Below are 18,022 nucleotides of genomic sequence, written 5' to 3' on the forward strand. Positions count from 1 at the left end.
TTGAATTGTTTTATTCCCCTCAAACACTTTTAGCAGGCTATAAAAGACCATCTGATTTGAATGTAGTAGGAGAGGCAAGGAGTAAAACTTAGCTTAATAAAGACCTTCATGGGTGAGTAGTTGCGCTTTACCAACCCTGATTGATTGATACAATCTCAAAACAATTAATGCATCCAAAACATTGCATTATATTACATTTTAAAACTTACATACACTTTCATCGCATTTAAATGAAAGAATAGCACATTTAATTAGCAAAAGTGTCACTAAATTCCCTTTCTTTATGTGCTCTACCGACACCTTCAGGGTAACAAAGCTTCTACCATTTCACTGAAAGACTACTGTTCAGGTTTTCAACATTTACGCTAGAGAAGAAAAAGTGTAATACATAACAAAATAAGGTACAGCATACTTTTCTGATATTGAGTTCTTTATTGGAGGATTTGGGTTACTTACCTATGGGTGAATGAGTGGCTGAATTTATGCCAGGCTACAGCTGATTGTGTATTAGTGTGAGAAGTAGGTCATAAAGATGCACAGAGGCAAGAAGGACCCTTTTCTTATAGAATTATTCCAAGATAACAGGAGCCCACAGGAGTGCGTCCTCATCCTGTGCTTTCCGTCTGCAACTGCCTGAGCAGACGCATTTAGAACTCACAAGGCATGTGAACAGTCACAGGCCAACTGTTAAATCCTAACAAAGTTAAAGCATGCATAACAGTGATATCAAACACAACAATTCCATGACACATGCAACAATGAGCTGACATGTAATGAAGGAAGGACTAATGCTATATATACCTCTCTGCATGTTCTTCCCCCTTATAAAAACAAAAATACCTTACACAGTAATTATTAATTGAGAAAAAAGTCTGAACTTCACAGGTACAGCAATATTTCGTGATAACCTAATTACTGTGTTCATTGTGTCATGTAAAGTTCCTGCAGTGTTTTGTGATTGACTCAAATGAATATCTTGCACATCAACTGCACTGGCAGCTTGCATATCAGTGTATGAGTGTGAGTTAACAAGCGCCAAATCCTCAAGATGAACTGGCTGAGAGAAACCCTCATATGTGTGAATTCTAACATTCCTGACCTTAGAGGTCATCTCATTAAACAATCCAATCTGAGATGTCACACAAATCATCACACTGCAAGTTTTTATTAGTCAAAAAAGTTCTTGATCAGATCCCTAAACACTTCCTACTCCACCACCCCTTTTTATCCCAAAACAAATAACGTTTTGACACTTTCAATACCTGAACGGGTGATGCAAAAATAGAAGACCTCTTCTTGTTCTTGATTGGGGCTTTTGATCATAACCCATTCTTCAATCCTAAAATCTTGATCTTTCACCTTGTGTTTGGAATCAAAATACATCTTTTGAAAATGTTGTTGTTGTGAAGTGGTATGGAAGATCTTCTCTCTGTCTGCACATGCACAACAACCATATCTATTGTTCACGTCTTTGATCTAATCACAACATATATTGGACATGGAATCCCTTTTTCGCATTAGATGGAAAGGAGATATCCCAGTAGTATAGTGTAGGGAAATTAAATAAGACTAAAGTTTGCTTCTCAAAAACTCTTCAACAGGTGTGTTGATAACAAGAGCTGTTTGCATCCCCTCCTTCATGAACCTGTTCGTTCGTTCCACATGAACGTTAGAAGTAGGGGAATAAAGAGCCACTCTAAGATGTTTTATATGATGAGATAACATGAGGGTATTAATTTGTTCTGACATAAAGTGTGTCTCATTTACAGTCACCAGTTCTTTGGTAGTACCCTCAGTATTGAAAACCTTGTCAGAAAATGGTGACTATCATGGTGCTAAGTGCTGCCGTAAATTCAAAGAAAACCCAATTTGTGTAATAGTCTATTAGTACAATAAGATACTTTTTGTCAGCAGGCAAAAGATCAAAGGGACTTCCAAAATCTAAGGCTACTTTGCTCCAAGACTCATTTGGCATAAGCACAACATGCAATGGGGTGTGACTAGTTTTCCAGTGCTATTAAAACAACAAGCATGTTTGAAATGTATCAAACCATTTTGACACATCCACTGAAGGCCACCAAAAGTGTTGTTTTAGATTTCTGCAGGTTCCACCTACTCCATGATGTCCTTTATGTGCAGCTTCAATTAGTTTATTATGCAGTGGCATTGGTGGAACACTATCATCTGCACGCACACCCTTTACCATAGACAATTCTGTGGGTACCTTAGAAAAAGGTTTGAGAGGAGTAGGCAGAGATCGTTCATTGAGACACTCATTCTTTTCTTACCAAATCCATGGCTGTTTGTAGAACTTCATACTTTTGTGTGGCATCTAACCATTCTTTATAATGTACCACACCTACATACACCAACATATCTTCTATGTTAGCCACAACACATTTTCCATCATCTTGTGAATCATCTTAAAAAGATAATTTGCAAAGGCATCCTGGAAAAGCAGTCAACCCTGACATTTCATCCCCCAGAAATGTATTTAATACCAAAATTGAATTGCAGTAAACGAGACAAAGGTCTTACAAACCTTGCAGAGGCATTGCCTGTTCCGTTGCCTTTAAGAAGGTGTAACAGTGGTTTGTAGTGGGTAAATATCTCGAATTGCGTTTTCCTTTAAACTGTCTAACATTGTTCCACAGCCTAAGAGCAGGCAAGGGCCTCTCTCTCTGTTGTACTATAGTGAACCTTCACTTGTTTCATGCTCCTAGATGCAAAACCAATTGTGTGCTCTTTACCTGATGCCCATTGTGACAAAACAGCACCTGCTCGTGCTGGTAAACTGTGACAAAACATTTTTGTCCTGAAATATAGTATGACAATACAGGAGCATTGGCAATTATGTGTTTAACCCTCTGAAAAGCTTCATCAGAGATGGTTTCCCACTTAAAAGGCACTCCCTTTTTGAGCAAATAATGTAGTGGTTGGACAACTTGAGCATACCCAGGCACCAACCTGGAGTAATATCTTTTGGAGGAGCAACCTGAGCAATGGCTTGAGTGAGAGAAAATGTGGGTTTAATCACCTTGGTAGTAATGGTGTCACCCAAGTAGTCCAAGTTATCTGTTATCAATTTACATTTGTCTCGCCTAAGAGTGATCCGCACCACTTCTCAAAATGATCTTGTGATCTGACACTGACTTGGAGAATATCAGGACATAGTCCTGATAAGTCTGGACACCCTCAATCCCAACCAATATTTGATCCACAAGCTTCGGAAAAATGCTCGCCATTGAGGGTAAGCCGAAGGACAGTCTCAGAAATGTATATGCACCAAATGGAGTCAAAAGGGTGGTAAAATCACATGACTTTGGGACTAAAGGGGTCTGATGGTATGTAGACTTGAAGTCCAGATGCCTACAATGCTGGGAGCCCCCAATACTGGCAAGTAGGTCCTGAATTTTTGAGAGTGAACGGCAGTCGACAACAGTATTCTTATTGAGAGTGCATAAGGCAGCACACAAATGAATAGCTCTACTCTTTTTGCAGACTACTACAATAGGACTGACCCGCTCCAAAGAATCTAAGGTTGTTATCACACCTTCCTGGACTAATTTTTCTAACAACTGCTTGAGACCATCCCTTCCGCTGAGTGGAATCAACCTGACCTTATGAGTTGCAGGACTGGCATTCTGTTCAAGTTTAATTAAATGTTCAAACCAAGGGCAATCTGTATGTCATTCACCTGTACAGGATTCTCTGAATTTGGAGCTCATTTTAAACCCATCTGTGCTAATCCTGCCAATCCACAATATTTGTGCCTTCAACAGCAACATATATCTTAGTCTTGACATGCTTACCCAAACATGACACATTCTCCATAGAATAGCTCAACATGTCAATGTCTTTATCTCCATAAGCTTTAGGTAAAATATCTGTTCATTGTATCTTAACCTTGGCAGACCAGTGCTGTGTATAGAGATGATCTGGGATTATGGTAACAGGAGCACCAGAAATCACCATCCATGACTTGACAAAGTGGGCCCATAACTTTGTGACTCATTTGGAAACATAATCAGTATCAATAATCAAAACACTTTTGTGAAAATCATCCTGCATGCATTCATCATTACATTATAACATTGCTCACTTGTACCACATTCTTTCCTTTGCATACAGACTGGACATGACCCACTTTGCAACACTTGAGGCATTTCTTTCCAAGGACTGGGCACTAGGGACTATTGCTCAAGTGTGAATGTGAACCACATCTGGAACATACTGTGCCGGATATTCTTTGAAATGTTTTGAATGACTTGTCTATGAAAGAAATTGCATTAACAGACTCGGAATCATGGACTAAATTAACTGTAGAGCTATTAAGTAAGTCATTAGAAGTACATTGGATAAAACAATAGATTGTTCAATTCCTCTTGCCATATCTATCACTTCAGTGAGTTAAAGGCCTCTGCAGCTCAGAATCTGCTCTTTTTAGAGGAGCAACTATAAACAAATTGATCCCTAATATATCCAGTGCTGTTCCAAAATTGCCAAATTCCTAAGAGCCAATATGTACTCTTACATACTTTCGTTCACCTCTTGTTTTCTCTTCATAAAATTATTGCGTTCCAACATGACACTAGGCTGTTCCAAATATATCTTGTTCAACTTCTGAATTGCCTCAGTATAAACATTTCAGTCATCAGCATCACAAGAGAGAGGATTCAATAAAAGTAAATTGTCAAATATTTGCTGCCCCTCATTTCCCAGATAACTGAAAAGTAGAGCAAGTTTTCTCTTGGGTGAATATTTCTTCACATCAATTGCAACCACAAAGTTTTCAACCGAGTGAAAAAAAAATCTTAGCTGTACAACTTGTTGAGCATTTGCTATGATGTTATTATAATTTTTTTAAATACCCAAAGTAGTACAAACAAAATCCAGCAGAAATTAAATGCAGTTGACCTGCCATATACATCAACTTTGTTGTCCAGAGAATGTGTGCCGGCAAATATAGCAGAGCGGTACAAAAGGGGGTGGTGATGGACGGAGCATCTGAACCATTCAAACACTCACACCCAGTCAACAGATCTAGGTATAATCCATCACCATTCTTTAGCCCACTCTGCCACCCCAGTTCAGACATGGCCATATGCAAATCAGTCTGACCCTATGCCTCATGGGAACAGTCCAGTCCGAACTGCCAAGCCATGCCTTCCCTGGACCGGAAACAAGCTTCTGAGGACCGGTTTCTGGCATTTCAGCCGACTTCAGCCCGGCTTGCTTGAATCCAGTGGCAAAGTGAGCAAGGGACTCACGTCTGAGCATACCCTGCCAACTTATGGCGAACAAAGAGGTGCAAAAGGAGGTGGTGATGGACGTAGCAGGGCAAATACCAATTTAGTTGAATTCCTTCACCGTACATCATAAAATATATGACACCTCCTTCAAAATGCCACTTCCATATAGCTTATAATGAAATGTGCCCCCATCCGACATGGCCTTTGTGCATTGCGTTGTGACATCACTGGTCACATTACATGCAGCAGTAAATGGAAATGGAATGGAATCTAACATCTGTTTCAAAAGACACTTACACAAGAGTGTGTGTGAGGCACAAAGCAACCAGGCATGCGAAGAAAACTCCAATTAGGCAAAACACATAGGGTGCAAATAGCTGTCACCAACAAGAAGGCTATGAAAAAGGATCCGGATTCCAGGATACTGATCCACCAGGACAAGGCAACTTGAAGGGAGAAATCACCACGCTCTCCAGAGTGTACTATAGAAACGAAGAAATTGCACAAAATACTGTCCAGCTAGAGAACAACAATTTGTCACCAGATGTGAAGAGGTGGGCATAAAGATGCACAGAGGCAAGAAGGTTCACTTTCTTACTGATTAATTCAAAGATAGCAGGAGCCCATTGGAGTACGTCCTTGTCCTATGCTTCCTGTCTGTAATTGCCCGAGCAGAATCCCTCAGAACTCACAAGGCGAGTGAGCAGTCAGGGGCCATATGTCGAATCATAACACAGTTAAAGCATGTATAACAGTAATATCGAAACACAACAATTCCATGACACATGCAACAATGAGTTGACTTGTAATGAAGGAAGGACTAACGCTATGTATACATCTCTACAATTTGGTGGTGGCTCTCTGTTGGGCTTCTAAGAGCTCTCTGCAGTGCATCGCATCCAGAACAGCTGACTAGGACCAAACAGACACAGGAAGTCATGGGCTGGGCATCTGAGGCCCTATGGACCCTGGAGGCTAGTGCTATTGAAACACACCAGCCCCCCACCACTTGACACCCTCGCACCCTTCAACAGCTTTCCAGCCTGGTGGCTCTCTAGAATCAGCCTCATGAAATGGGCACTATGTAAAGATATTTTCAGCTCCAGGAAAGCCATGCTCAGTACTGCTCTTCGTATTACTGTGCTCAGTACTGCTCTTTATATTACCGTGCACTGCTTCGCCTGCACATACAGCATGGTGTTGCATGGTCCCTCGCTGAGGCTGCCCTCCTCATTTGGTCCAATGATGGCCTCATAACTGTTCTCTAATAGCATTTCCCTGAGTTGGCATGTGGCTAAACTACAACTCTGTTGCAGCCAAGTAGTGAGACCAACTAGAATTTTGCTTGAAAGGGGTATCTCACCCCACCTACTGTTTGCAACTGTCATCAAGCACTGTAGAGGCCATTCTATGTGCTGCAGCTCTGGCCATTTTGCTGGAGGTGGTGGTGCCTGGCATCGCTGTCGCTTGATGACGCTTTGTCTCATTTGCACTTGGGCTTACTACCTTCCACAACACAGCTTCGCTGCCTGCCAACAACATGTAATTGCTCTACTCTCTGACCAGACATCTTCATCTATAATCACTGACTGTATGACCTTAGAATCACTCTATGTTAGATCACTTGAGGTTCCCACACTACCACTGTATTGTGGGCCCTCGTCACTATTAACGACAGTCACAGCTACAGAGAATGGCAGAGTTAAAAGATCACAAGGAGAAGGATGGAAAAGCTCTAAAGAGGAACCACCCATCCGTGGCTCACCAATCAAAGAAAAACAAGATAAATCTACCACACTTGAAGAAATTCTCCAAAAACTAAATGTTGTTCATGAAATAGCACACAGCACAAAAACAAATGAAGGCCTTTTACAGGTGGAAGTCTCCGGGATCAGTAGAGGTCTTAAAGAGCTCAACCTTAGAATGCAGCAGGAGCTCCTCCGCTAAGGTGGAGGAGTGTTGCACCACTATAAAATTAAATAACGCAATGTTATTATCATTTTAATCTTCCTTACTGCAGCAGTTTAGATTTTAGTACTGGGTGGGGCGGGGTTGGGCTGGAGTAGTTGATGCACCATAGGTGCGCATGACGGTTTGGCTGGCCGTCTTGGGCCGGTCAAACCGTCATACACACTTTAGCATTTCTCCACCTGGCTGTACAAGACAAGAACTGTTCCATGCTCCCAGTCCCTGACTGAGCGGTGAACCAGGCTGTTCACATCAATCACAAGACTGCTGTCATGCTGGTGATAGCAGCGTCATGATTAGCGAGGGGAGCTTGGGAGCCTGTATGCTTCATGCTTCCGTGCGTCATGGACAAAAGGATGGAGGAGAGGCAGCGGCTGGCAGGTGAGTGCATTTTTTTCTAACCACCCTGCCACCCCACCCGCACTATTCAGTAGCAGCTGCCACTGTTATAATGTCGAATGTCGAAGGTAGAATCAGCATTGGGCAAGCCCGTATTGCAGCTCAATCTTATCATCTGCGTATATCTGACTCTCTAATAACTTCCCTGAAACGTAAAATAACTGTGCTGGAATCCGGCAACAGAATATGCAATCTTAGAATGTTCGGCCTCCTGGAGGGTACAGATAACAAGGCTCCAATCGGCGGTCACGTTTCTGGAATCATGGATCCCAGCAACACTCAGCATCATATTAGCTAAAGACTTTGAGCTTGAATGTGCCCACTGGATTCCCACCTTCAAATCCAGGAACACTACAGCTCCACATGTTTTAATTTTTAAACCATCAACCGTTTATACTTATATTGGCACATATGAGGAAAATCAAATTGCGCTCAGGGGAAAGCTCCAGAATTTCCATTTCCCAAGACTTTGCCAGGAACACTGGTACCAGATGAAAGGCTTTCTGGCAATCAGGAAAACACTATCAGAAAGATCTATTCAACACTCCTTTGCTGAGCCAACAAAAGTTAAGATCGTCTAGAAAGGTTAAACCCATGTCCTTCTCAGATATTGTGAATCTGGTGACTTCCTTGGAAAATACTTTTGAATCACTTATGAATGGCTTACATGTTAATCCCAGACAGCCCCCGCATGGTCCTGGGCAGTGCTTAATTTGTAAAAAAAAATAAGTGCCAGTGCCCTCATCAGGAGGCTGCTGCCGCCTACACCACAAATTGGCTCTGTTAGCACTACCAATGACAGTACCAAACTAGCTACTTACCATCACACTCCTACAAGTGTGACAGTTCAAACTATTCCAGGCCTCCAAAGCTATAAGATTAGCAGGGACAGCAGGTATCAGTCATTTTTAACATATATTAAATTAGTACACAACTGTTGTTGTGCTCACCCTATATCAGACAAACAGACCACCATGTAGCAGACTATCATAAGTGCCGGTGCTGACAATTAAGAGCTGGTGCTGAGCACTGGAAATCAATGGCTCAAATTAAACACTGGTCCGGGGTGCTTATCGTCTAACTGGTGACAGCTATTATCACAGTGATAAACCCCTTACTCTCAGGGTACCTACTCAATGTGTCTAGGACTGCTCGTGGGCTCAGCTTGCTGCCACCATTACCCTGTACTCTCATCCTGTTGTGCCCTGTGACAAGCAACACTTCCAGGGGTAACAATGGTAGTAGTCTTGCTGACGCCTACTCACTGTCATCTAATTGGGCTCCTCCAACATGTTTACATCAACCTTTCCCAAGTGAAGCTGGCCGCCATCCTCACAGACTAAGCTAAAATGGCCACCATCCTTGGACTCTAGGTTAAGATGGCTACCATCCTCGAGTTATGGCAGGGTTTCAGAACTCTCTGCAACCATCTTTTTTCGTACAGTACTTGCAGCATGTGAGCACCTGGAAGGACGTAAACTCAGATGTTGTTCAGTTAATCTGGCGAGCGAGGCATGAGCTCTCTGGGCAAGATGATTCCTTCCTGTCTTGGTGGCATTGCAACTTGGCATACACCTCGGTGTAGGAAAAGAAACAGTAGGAAATACCTTGAATCTTCTTGATGATGTATTCTTGGAGTGCAACCCGGAGCTACCCTTGGGGGCATACATTGTAGCAGATACTCTCTGATTGTGTGTACTACAATACAGTGTATTTTAGGACTCTGCCTTTTGAGCATCAGAGTGAAGCAACTCTGAGTGGGTTACGAATCAGGTCCAGGTATTGACAATGTATTGAATCTTGAGCGCACATTTGCATGTGAATCACAATGTACATCAGTGCGCACTATTTTCAGGCTGTGATGAAAGGTGTGCTGTCATTAACCGTGATGTAATCTCAGACCTGTGTATTTATGTTTTCTGATTGCATAACTTCTGAATCTAAGGACAAGCCAATCCAAGCAAAGAGGTATTCAAGTTGTGAAGTGCTTCATGTGCTGTGATGAAAGAGCTGTGACAACTAACCCTGATTGCATCACAATCATGTATGCTTTATGATTACTGATTATATAATGATTAAACCCGCTGGCATCTCATTCTAGTGTGTTTTTGTTATTACGTATTACATAGCTCCTGGAGCTAAGGAGAGGCTAGGCTCTCAGAACATAGTAACGGTTTGATGTCTACATATATTTCCTTTGCATGTCTCTTTGCCCGCAGTACCCTTCCTAATGTCCCTTCCGCTTGTCTAGCAACTCTGATACTTGGTGAAATACCAGCCAGAGTTGGATTTGCTGGAAGGCCGGCTTCTGGAAGGTGCTGCTCCTGATGATCACCTCATTGTGACAAAATGTTTTGTTTGGTATACTTGTGTTAGACTTGGCATCCTTGGCGTGGTTTCCCCTGCATTTTTGCCTCTACCTCCTGCATTGTTGACTGTGTAATGGATTTTGTTTTTGCTGACTAAGATGCTTTGGGCACTTTGCCACTGCTGATCAGTGTCAAAGTACTAGTGCTCCCTGTGGGAATCATAATTATGATTGGTCATCCATGATTGGCATATTTGATTTACTGGTAAGTCACTAGTAAAGTTCACAGTGTGGGCCAGGGCCTGTAAACCAAATGCTACTAGTGGGCCTGTAGCACTGGTTGTGCCACCCACATGAGTAGCCCTGTAAATGTGTCTTAGACCTACCACTGTAATGTGTGCAAGCACAGTTTTAAACTCCCATGTTGATCTGGCCAGTGCACCCACTTGCCAGGCCCTAACTGTCCATTTTCTAATATATAAGGAACTCCTCAGGTAGACCTAAGGTACCCTCATGGGCAGGGTGCAGTGTATGGTAAAGGTAAGGTAAAGATAAGGCATATACTGGTATGACCAGATAGTGAAATACTGTGTATTTTGTTTTTCACAATTGAAAGGCCCATAGGTTAACATGGGAGCTGAACAGTAACATCTTACAAGTGTAACTTTCCATTGAGACAAGATAGAGAAATGGAGTTTAGGCTCTCTGAACGCAGCATTTACTAACACAACTTTTAGTAAAGGAGGTTTTTAAATTGTGTGTTTCAAAATGCCTCCTTTAGAAGGTAGGCATTTATTTTCTTACTCAACCGTCCTGTGTGCCTCTGACTGTTTGTGTATTCACTGTCTGGTTTTGGAGTGACAGGAGCTGGGGATGTGCTTTCAGTCTAGACAGTCACAAGCCGGGGGGTTGAGGTGTGTCCCACCTTTCCTTGGTGAATCCTAGCTGGGCTGAGTAGACCTGGTCTGCATTTAGAGCAATGGGAGGAGTTTCACTAGCACCGGAATAGGCTGTGTCTCCTTTGCACAATGCTGTCTCAACCTCCTATAAGGAAGCTGGGCCAGAGAGAACATAACTAGTTTGGACTTGCCACAGAGGCCCTTGCCACAAAGAGAACAAAGAGAAAATGAGATGTATACGTATTGGACATTAAACCCCAGAGAATTAGATCACTTCTAGACTCAAGAGGGACCTCTGCCAAGAAGAAGAGCTGGAGAGATGTAAGGATGGGTATTGCCCCTTTGATGTGTGTGCTTTGCTTGGTTGGCCTGCAGTTGCTGCTTCTGCAAGGAGAGGACAAAGACTGGAACTTTTTTGTAAACCTTTTGAATAAGAATTTCCAAGGACTTGTGTGTGCTTGCATCCTGTTCTGAAGTCTCATGGCCACAAAGACAGGCACCTGCATCAACTGACCAGAACCTAGACTCCTCTCTGGACTCCTGTATTCAAAAACGCACCAATTCCAGGACCTGGGCTCTGAGAATTTTGTGGTTAGTGCTACAGACCAAGAAGAACAACTCAGACGCCATCAGCAATGCTGCAAGTGATGCTGCAACCTGCAACGAGCCCAGGGGCATGGCTTGTGCAGTGCATGACGCACCGCCCTGCCTGCACCGCAGCTCCGATGTCCTTTGATGCTGATGCCTGCAGTTATTGGCCATCCTGACACCAGTTCTCACACTGACGCCATCACTGCCAGTGCCAGCAACATTTTAACACTAACTCTTCGCCATTATATCGCCTCACCGGAACCAATGCCTCATCACCTTCCCCTGTCTGGATTCAATACCTCTTCTCCTCACGGACTGGATGCCTTGCCTCCTCCGTGGCCGATAGGAGCTGGATTTACTTTGGCGCTGATGCTTCACCTACATGATGCCGTGCATTGTCTGTTGACTTTGTTTCTAAGGTACTGTTGTTTAGGGGTTCGTGTGACTCCATGCCCGGCTCGGGCACCTCATAGTCGGCACCGTACTTTGGATTTTGAATGTCACAATGTTGTAATAGCCCCAAGTGAAGCTATTTTGTTTCTATAGTGTTATTTTTGAAGCAACAGTTCTGAAAGTCATATTTTGAAATGTGTATGTCGGATTTTGGGGGTTTTCTCTTGTTTGGTTTAGATAAAGGTACTACACTGATCTGGAGTCTATTTGTGGTGTTTTCACTGTGTTACTGTGGGTTTGGGGTACAAATACTTTACACATTGCCTTTTGGATAAGCCTATCTGCTCGTGCCAAGCTAGCAAGGGGGTGAGCAGGGGTTACCTAAAGTGTGTAATTCCCTTACCCTGACTAGAAGGAAGGGTCCCTACTTGGCCACAGGTGCATACCTCTGCCAATTAGAGACCTCAATTTCTAACAACTTGTCTACACGCTGGCTCAATTTATGGCATGGCAAGGCATAAGCTGGTAATGGTGTCGTTCATGATTTTGTTGATGATGATATTGGGATCAATTTTAGTTGGTTAGGATATTTGTTATGTTTTTAGTCATTACATCACCTTTACCATATGTAATACTTGTATAAAGTGTTTTCTGAGAAGTTCGCATCCCTCCACAGCTACATGTACCTTATGCTTGTTCATGTGGTTCTTCTGAGTTCCTCGCAGTAGTGTGACCTACTGAATGGTCTACTTGGTCATAGGTTTTTGGAATCACATCCATTATAGCTGTTCGACCCATAGACTCGGTTAGCTTACCTAGTCGCCCTTACTGGTGTGATTAATATTTCTCTTTTGCTTATTGATAATATAAAGCGTTTTCCTTTGCAGGCCCTAGACTTGATGTGATAGGGAAGGGTTCACCAGCTATTTGTTATGAGCTCTGATTTCACAAAATAGTATATTGTTTTGCATTTAATGTCAAAGTGCTTACTGTTTGCTTACATTGCAGAGAGCTTATTGCAGCTACCCATCTTATACTCCAAATGTTTTAGTATACTTTATCTCAGTAGTGGGTCCCATCAGCAGCAGCGTATGTAGCGTATATAGGTGTACACTCCTTCATACTGCTAAATCTCCTCCTAAACCGTAACTAGACCTAGTGATGCCGTTTAGTATTTACAGTCCTGTTTAGTCATTAATGCTCTTTATACTCTTTGGTTAGTTGTTGTAGTTATACTCCGCAGGCCAATCTTCTCTTTGGAGTCCTGTATTCTGGCTGGATTCGTATTCCTTCTTTTGTCAGGTGTAGGGGCTCTCTCTTTCTCGCTCTGTTTGTGTGAGATACCCACAGCCCTATACATTCCACTTTGTCTCATTGAGGCTTATACCCCTTTTTTAGGGGAAAGTTTGAGTTTGATTACTTGATATTTTTCCTTTCTCCTCTCTTCCCACTCTGTCCTCTTCTCTTTCTCACTGTTGAAACATGTGAGTCCTCCCCATGCCATGTCATGAGGGATTGCTATTTACTGCATCTTACAGTAAATAGAGGTTTCTCCCTACAATGCCTGATCAATATACAACAGCTTTGAAAGTCATCTCAATACCAAAGGACTTAATCAATCATAGAAGTACAGACAGGTTTCTGAATATTGTCACTCCCGTTTGGGTGTGTTGGTCTTCCTCCATCAAACTTCCAGTGGCAATCCAAATACATCAAGTATTTAGGCATTTCGTTTTGCAAGAACCTTTCAGAATCCATTGCACTATGAACTAGAAATGATTACAAAAATTAAAGACAAATTAGTGGAGCAGAAAAGAAACTCTAAATATGATGGTGACCTCATTAGTCAATGTCCTGGCTAGACTACTCTCTATTCGCCTCCTGCAAAAAAATTCCAACCTTCGATAGAATTACTTCTGACTTTCTTTGGTGTACGAAGAAAGCCAAAATAAGTTTTAAAAAGCTATGGGTTAATTTCAAGGGTGGCAGCAACCTTTGCAATTGGTTCACCTTCGAAATAGTGTTCCTTGATGCGCAGGACCCTTGATGGTTTGAAGATAATCCCAACAAAATGCCTGTATGGCTTAGCACTGAACGACATAACAGCCACCCCTTTCCCTTGGTGGCAAATTTGACTATGTCCCATTACTGTATTTTACATCCTAATAAGATCTTGAAAGACACAATTACAGCTCTATTATACGTGGATTATAAGTGGATAGAACTCTCTCCTCTACTTTAAAGAAATCTTACTCCATATCATTATGGAATAATAAGAAACATCAGACTACAATCTCCCCCATCGTTGGTTTAACTGGGCTAATAAAGGTATGTCCCTAGTGACAGATCTTTTCGCAGATTCAAAACCTTTAACTTTTGCTGCTCTTCACGAGAAACATGGGGTCTCCAAATGTTTATGATTTCTTAAATATCAAAAGAAGGTTTCCAAATTAGGACCCCCCCTTAAAACAACTTTTTTCCCCTCCCTTAAATGCATGTAATCTGGGGGTCACGTAGAATTCAAGACTCATAAATTATTAGATAACACTGCTTTCCAACGGTACTACCACTTTCAGACCAAGTGCTCGTCATATACCTCTGATAAAGGCAAATTACCGATCCCAGTTGAGACTGGTCTAAAATCCTGCCTAGTCTGAAATCTGTCCCTCTTACTTCAAAACAACCGTATCCCTTCACTAATACAAACAAAACATTTTGAGTCACATATATTTTACTAGACAGACTAGATACTAAATCAAATAGGCTCTATCACCTGCTGGTCATAAAAATCAGCATGCTGCGACCCAGGACATATTTTTTTCATGTGCATATTAGACTTCTTTTTGGGAAGACATTACTTCCCAGCTGCATAAACTTTTCAACACTCCCATTTTATTGGATTTTGCAGCACTTATACTTGGCCCAAAAGCATCTGTAACTCAAATTGAGCTCCCAACCTCGGACCAAGCTCTTCTCGACTTACTTATCACAATTGCCCTGATGGTCATCCTTCTAGATTGGAAGTCTACTAACAATGTATCCTTTCACACATGTTGGGCATGGTTCACCTACCTCAGGCGCACACACACTGTCCAATCAAAGTGCACTGGCAATCCCATTACACCACAGCGTATATATGGAGAGCATTAGATGCTTTCATACACAACTGCCACTGAGGAGCTCAGACAGGCTCTGGATGGATGGGGGAGTGCTGCCCTGATCCTCCCGGACATATCAGCAGCATTTGATATGGTTAACCACGAGCTGCTGATGAGTCATCTAGCTTCTCTCAGGATTACCGATAATGAGCTCATTGCGTTGTTCCTTTATGTCTGAGCGGTCTCAAGAGGTAGCTTTGAGAGACTAAGTTTCACCCTCCTTTTCATTACCTTGTGGCATCCCTCAAGGAGCTTCCCTGAGTCCAACGCTATTCAATCTCTATGTCATCCCCCTGGCTATATTGATTAAAATCTATGGCTTTGCGTTAGTATCGTGCGCAGACGATATGTGGAATTTTAGTTTGCGATCTGAACATCATCTGCGCCAGCTTGTCACCTATGTACTACGTGCACGGCAGCCATTCTAGGTCACCTATGTACTACGTGCACGGCAGCCATTCTAGGTCACCTATGTACTACGTGCACGGCAACCATTTTAGATATCATGGTCTCCCTGTCCACGATCGATCGCCAGCGCGCCCCTCTGACCCAGCAAGCATCCTCCGCGCACCCTGGCTCCCCCTCCCTCCTCCTTATGAGCATGACCCTTCTGCATGACCCTGTCCTTGGGAGTCACGCCAGCGCCTGACCAACACCTCCTCTCCTCCCATGAATGCCCCTCTGTTGATAAACCTCCCCTCTGCGCCGGATTGTCCACGCAGCATGAATACCACTCCATTGATGGCCCCTCACCCCGTGTCCGACTGTCCACACAGGTCCGAGGCCACTGCCTAAGCCGGGAGATATCATTTACTGCCCCTTATTGTATGAGGTCGCTCTCCTTCAAAGGACCCTCTATTGATCCAGGCCTCCCCACCCCCTGTGATATGATCAGGCGCACACATCCTAAGACTCGACGGAACACTCAGCTGCGTGATGACCCCCTCCTCTTATCAGCAGGTTGAGGACCTCTATTGTGAAGGTATATGGGGGTGGGATTAACACGAGGATTACGGGGATGTCTTTTTCTTGCTTTACAAAGTTCTGATCGTAATAAAGGAAGGTCACATGCCATAAACCAGTGTATAAGAGGCCAGGCCTCCAAAAGGCTGTTAGAGCACCTCGAGACGATACCTTGTTGTCTGATCTGATGTGTTCTGCTCCGTCGGAATAAACTTCTGTTTCCTGCCTTCTGGTCTCCGGCGCCTGCCTCATTGCTTGGTAAACTTGAATGGTACATGGGCGGTTAGCGCCGGGCAAATCTTGAGAAAGGTCCTAGCCCTACCCTTTTTCCACAATTGGCGTCCCAAAGCGTGGGGCCCATCAGCGACACGTGGATCCAGTGGGAGAGGTCCCGATGACAGAGTGAACGACTGCAACGATCGGGAAGAGCTCATGTCCGATAGACCCTCGTCTGACAGCCGATCATCCGACCTTCACTAGTTCTGAACAGACCTCTCTCGAGTGATCTACGGTCCTGACTGGGAACCATCAGGAGTGCCGCGAACATCACGAAGGAGAGAGGACGATCGGGCGCTGGATCCAGAGGACAGGAAACCGTCCATGCGGTCCGGGTAAGGTCGTGTAAACACGACGAATTGAGGAAAATTGTTTTGTTTGGATAATACTAGTATTATGCTTTGTTGAAACCTCTGGAGATTCGCTGTCTGCAAACGGAGAAAAACAACAGGCTCTCTCTTTGCAAACAGTGAAGGATAGGTAACGCTGACTTTTGTCCCCATTGTAATCCGTCGTGCCTATCTTCCTCCCCCACTGTTTCCCGAACTGTCGTTCGTGGATTATTGTCTGGAGATTCTTTTTCTGCAAACAGGGAAGAACAAGGTCTCTCTTTGCAGGGAGAGAAAGAGTAGGTAACGATAACGTTTCGTGCCCACTTATTCTCCCCACTGAATTGTTTTGATTGACCGATTGTTCGGTATTGGTTCGTTTGAGGTATTCACCGCCGGCAAACAACGGAGAATAGAAATATTCTGTCTAGTCTTTGCCCGCTGTGATAAGATAGGTAGTGCAGACTTTTGTCCCCGTTGTAATCCGTCATGCCTGTCTTCTCCCCACTGGTTGGTAGCCTGTTTAGCCCGGACCGCTTATTAGAGATGAACCATCCAGCTCCACTGGAGGGCACCCCTAATAAGGACATGTTCACTAAGTATGGACTAGTCGCTATAGCTTACACTAAACTATGGCATAAATATACGAAAAAGAACCCTGAAAGTCAGTGGCCACTGATAGGTTCCTTTAGTGAAAATAAAATAAAAACATTAGAAATAGCGCTCCAGAAGAATAAGACCACGCCCACTATGCTCGACAGTATCGGCATGTGGCGCAAGGAAACGGAACAACAAAAGAAAAGAGAAGAAGCAAAAATAGGGAAAGAATTACGAAAGGCAGCCCACCTAGCCGCCAGGCAACTAGAAGAAGAAATAAAAGAAAGAAAATAAGCTACACAAAACCAAGAATCAGGGTCAACAGGCCAATGTCCTGTTAGGACCCCCTCTGCGCTCTACCCTGAACTACCCTCCAAACAACGGGCAAACGATGAGTTACTGCTAGGTCCCCCAATCATCTACATGCCCCCTCCATATGCTCCCAGCCAACAAAACCTGCAAGCCCCGAGTGTGAGTGAAAGTGACCCTAGTGCTAGTGCACCGGCCCTCACAGCTCCGCACCAACCATATTAACAACTTCGTCAGACGACCCCGAGGCTAGCAAACAATCATCAGCCAGGTTAAGTAGGTTAAGCAAAGATGAGCGGGATGGGATCAACGAAATAGCAAAGACATTGGTAGAACGAAGGGAGAGCGAAGAATACACAATGAGCGTATATAATTCACATGCCGACAGCCACAGACGACATTTCATTTTGCGATTCAGCTACCACACCCTGAACGCGTATGAAGATAGGCATCAGAGTAAGGGTCCCGCTAAACTAACAACACTGTATAGGAAGATTGATGTTGGAGATGGGACTGAACGTGAGGCGACGGAGCTCTTCATGCAAATGCTTGAGGTCTTCCGCCACCTCGCGGAACAGAA

Source organism: Lissotriton vulgaris, chromosome 1_1 (assembly GCF_964263255.1).
Source record: "Lissotriton vulgaris chromosome 1_1, aLisVul1.2, whole genome shotgun sequence".
Lineage (NCBI taxonomy): Eukaryota > Metazoa > Chordata > Amphibia > Caudata > Salamandridae > Lissotriton > Lissotriton vulgaris.